Raw genomic sequence first — 5,000 nt, 5'->3', positions numbered from 1 at the left:
TGCCTTTTTGCCCCTCTGAACGTGCCCCAAAAGTCACCACATTTTGCACCAAGCCAGGCCTGGCGAAAAATTTGATATTTCATGGTTTGCATTAATGGGCGTGGCCTAATGGCTCAACAGCGCCCCCTAGAAAACTTTGTGCCTCAAGCCCCACAATACGGTTTGACGTACATGCACGAAAATCGGTACACACCTGTATCATGTCACAACTTAATGAAAAGTCTCTTGGCGCCATGGCCGAAACCCAACAGGAAGTCGGCCATTTTGAATTAATCGTGTAATTTTGGCGCAATTTATGCCACTTCTACGGCCGTTAATACGGCCCGAACCGTAACGTGCACCCAGGTGTGTTATACATCAAAATGTGCGTCTCCATCCTGTGACGATGCGCATAACTTTTCTCAGTCAAAAGCGTTGCCGTGGCGACGATAGACGCCAAAAAGCGCGCCCACCCTTCATCTGATTGATAGTTCCTACTTTCTGCCATAACTTTTGAATGGTTTGACATAAAGAGTCATGGTGGTGTCATCGGACTCGATTTTGAGTCCTTGACCTTTATTAGTGAAAATTTTATGTGCGAGGGCCCGTTCATCGCTGCTTGCAGCTTTATTTATTATTAAAATGTTATATTGGTGATTCTAATCAAACTTTTATTGTCCTTTATTGTCCTTTTTTTCCAAATGAGAATCGACAAGGGAATTGATAAAGAACGGAATCGTTATACAGAATTGAAAATGGAATTGGAATCGTAAAAATCCTATCAATTCCCATCCCTAACGACCACAGGTCCGACCCGGCAGGCTGAGAGTCTGCAGGTCCCGGCAAGCCGAGTGTCTGCAGGCCGAGTGTCTGCAGGCCGAGTGTCTGCAGGACCGGCAGGCCGAGTGTCTGTAGGTCCCGGCAGAGTTTCTGCTCTGCATTTTCACAGATGTCACCTCATTAGTGACACCTGTGCAGGTGTTGCAGCCAGAACGAAGGTAAAGTAATAACCGCAGTCCGTCCTGACGGAGCAGGTATGATGAACAAGGAGAGTTATCCTCCGCAGGACGGCCGTAAAGCACGTCTGATCTATTCATCACACTCAGCCTCTTTCTGCCTCTGCTGTGTTTTATTTTGTATGTTTAGAGGTAAAAACGCTGCTTTTTTTAGTCCCTGAGAAGAGCGGCGCTCGCCAGATCCGAACCTGCTCTTTGATGGATCACCTGCAGAACAGATTCACATCAGATGTTTTATTATTACTCTCCAAAAAGGGGGAAGAAAAAAGCAGACGCAACCCCCCGAAGGGAGTTAGATCTCATCTATTCAGACATCTGCAGCATGAAGACACCGTTTCATTTTCCCTCCTTTGGTTTGGGTCCAACCTGAAAGGAGCTGATACCTGAACCTCGGACAGGCTTCACGTCTGCTTCATGTCTGTCTCACCGGCTGGATCTTCTTCACGATGATGGGATTCTGAAGACGAAGGTATGAGGGAGGTGACCCAAGCACCGTATATCATAATCATCAAAACATATCACAATTTAAAAAAAGATACAAAGAAACATTCTATTCAAAATACAGATGCGAATAAACATGTAGATATGTACATTTATTAATATATTTAGATATATAGATGTATATGTACAGCATATGTACATATGTACAGTATTTGTGTATCTATATCTCTATTAATATATAGATATGTCGATATATAGATTTATAGTAATTTTTATGTATATAATTGGAGGTAAATATATGAACCAGTGTGTATATATAGCATATCTACTCTTATATAGTTATTCAAGTATATTGTTATACCACTGCTGTCTATTGTTCTCTATTATATTGTAGTATTATAGTAAAGTAATGATAATGTAATACTATGCATTATAATTACTTCTACTAGTACATACATACATAGTAGCACAACTAAATGCTGGGCGTTTGTTTTGATTTCTTTTGTTTGCTTTGATTTGCTTTGATTTTGAGTATATTTATATATATATATATATATATATATATATATATATATATATATATATATATATATATATATATATATATATATACATATAATTGAGTGTCTTATTATATGTAAGATTATATGTAAGAGTGTATGTAAGATTCAGGGGTAAGACTGGATAAGTGGTTACTTCATTATATTATATATATATATATATATATATATATATATATATATATATATATATATATATATATATATATATATATATATATTTGTACTCTTTTTTTATCATGCATGTTTGAAATAAAATCTTCAAATCAAATCAAGTCAAATGATGGGTCGATTTTCCAATTCTGAATTGATTCTCATATTAAATCCTAAAAGTCAATTCGTATGTCTAAAGATCGATTTTCTTTCATCATTACATTACAATTTTTGGTATTTTTGTGTTTATGCCCAAAAAGGAATGTTTTGTTCGACACGAGGTTTTTGCCTTTAAATATGTTTAAAGGTATGGAAACATTAAAGTTTTCAGTTATAATTGCATAAATTGTCTATATTTCATTACTTTATATAGCGTCTTGGGGTTACATTTGCATAAGATGCTGAAAAACCAAATTCTTTAAAATTAAAAACCCGATTAAGAGCGAAAATGGAATGAAAATAAAACCGGAATGTGGGAAAAAATAAAAACCGATTTCATACGACTCTGTTTCCTCCCTAGATCTGTTTGGTAATTCTACACGATGTTTCTGTTTGCAGTTCTATCAGCATTCTGGGAGCTGATTGGTCCTTACAGCATCATTAGCTGCAATACTTGCTGTTGAATCTCAATATACTCACTCATCTTCTCCCGCTTATCCGTTACCGGGTCGCGGGGGCAGCAGCCTCAGCAGGGATGCCCAGACTTCCCTCACCCCAGACACCTCCTCCAGCTCTTCCGGGGGGAGTCCGAGGCGTTCCCAGGCCAGCCGAGAGACATAGTCTCTCCAGCGTGTCCTGGGTCTTCCCCGGGGTCTCCTCCCGGTGGGACATGCCTGGAACACCTCCCTAGGGAGGCGTCCAGGAGGCATCCGGTACAGATGCCCAAGCCACCTCAGCTGACTCCTCTCAATGTGGAGGAGTAGCGGCTCGACTCCGAGCTCCTCCCGGGTGACCGAACTCCTCACCCTATCTCTAAGGGAGCGTCCAGCCACCCTGCGGAGGAAACTCATCTCGGCCGCTTGTATCCGCGATCTTGTCCTTTCGGTCACTACCCAAAGTTCATGACCATAGGTGAGGGTAGGGGCGTAGATTGACCGGTAAATCGAGAGCTTCGCCTTTCGACTCAGCTCCCTCTTTACCACGACGGTCCAGTACATCGACCGCATTACTGCGGACGCTGCACCGATCCGCCTGTCAATCTCACGCTCCATTGTTCCCTCACTCGTGAACAAGATCCCGAGATACTTGAACTCCTCCACCTGAGGCAGGACTTCTCCACCCACCCGGAGAAGGCATGCCACCCTTTCCCGATGGAGAACCATGGCCTCGGTCTTGGAGGTGCTGATTCTCATCCCTGCCGCGTCGCACTCGGCCGCAAACCGCCCCAGCACATGCTGGAGGTCCCGGTCCGAAGAAGCCAACAGGACAACATCATCTGCAAAAAGCAGAGATGAAATCCTGAGGTTCCCAAACCGGATCCCCTCCGGCCCCTGGCTGCGCCTAGAAATCCTGTCCATAAAAATTATGAACAGGACCGGTGACAAAGGGCAGCCCTGCCGGAGTCCAACATGCACCGGGAACAAGTCTGACTTACTGCCGGCAATGCGAACCAGACTCCTGCTTCGATCATACAGAGACCGGACAGCCCTTAGTAGAGGGCCCCGGACTCCATACTCACTCAGCACCCCCCACAGAATGGCACGAGGGACACGGTCAAATGCCTTCTCCAGATCCACAAAACACATGTAGACTGGTTGGGCAAATTCCCATGAACCCTCGAGCACCCTGCGGAGGGTATAGAGCTGGTCCAGTGTTCCACGACCGGGACGAAAACCGCATTGTTCCTCCTGAATCCGAGGTTCGACTATCGGCCGTAATCTCCTCTCCAGTACCCTGGCGTAGACTTTCCCCGGGAGGCTGAGAAGTGTGATCCCCCTGTAGTTGGAACACACTCTCCGGTCCCCCTTTTTAAACAGAGGGACCACCACCCCGGTTTGCCACCCCAGCGGTACTGTCCCCTTCCTCCATGCAATGTCGCACAGGCGTGTCAACCAAGACAGCCCTACGACATCCAGAGACTTGAGGTACTCAGGGCGAATCTCATCCACCCCCGGTGCCCGGCCACCGAGGAGCTTACGAACCACCTCGGTGACCTCGGCTTGGGTGATGGATGAGCACGCCTCCGAGCCCCAACCCTCTGCTTCCTCAGTGGAAGGCATGTCAGTCGGGTTAAGGAGATCCTCAAAGTATTCCTTCCACCGTCCGACAATGTCCCCAGTCGAGGTCAACAGCTCCCCACCAGCACCATAAATGGTGCCGGCAGAGTACTGCTTCCCCCTTCTGAGGCGCCGAACGGTCCTCCAGAATTTCCTCGAGGCCGACCGAAAGTCCTCCTCCATGGCCTCCCCGAACTCCTCCCAGACCCGAGTTTTTGCCTCCAAGACTGCCCGAGCCGCGGCCCGCTTGGCCTGCCGGTACCTATCTACTGCGTCAGGAGTCCCACCGGCCAACATAGCCCGGTAGGACTCCTTCTTCAGTCTGACGGCATCCTGTACTTCCGGTGTCCACCACCGGGTTCTAGGATTGCCGCCACGACAGGCACCGGAGACCTTGCGTCCGCAGCTTCGAGCCGCCGCGTTGACAATGGAGGCAGAGAACATGGTCCACTCGGACTCGATGTCCCCCGCCTCCCCCGGGATCCGAGAGAAGCTCTCCTGGAGGTGGGAGTTGAAGACGTCCCTGACAGAGGGCTCAGCCAGACGTTCCCAACAGACCCTCACAATCCGTTTGGGTCTGCCCGGTCTGTCCAACCTCCTCCTCCGCCAGCGCATCCAACTCACCACCAGGTGGT

Source organism: Cololabis saira, chromosome 6 (genome assembly GCF_033807715.1).
Source record: "Cololabis saira isolate AMF1-May2022 chromosome 6, fColSai1.1, whole genome shotgun sequence".
Taxonomy (NCBI): domain Eukaryota; kingdom Metazoa; phylum Chordata; class Actinopteri; order Beloniformes; family Belonidae; genus Cololabis; species Cololabis saira.
Note: the sequence above shows the minus strand (reverse complement) of the source record.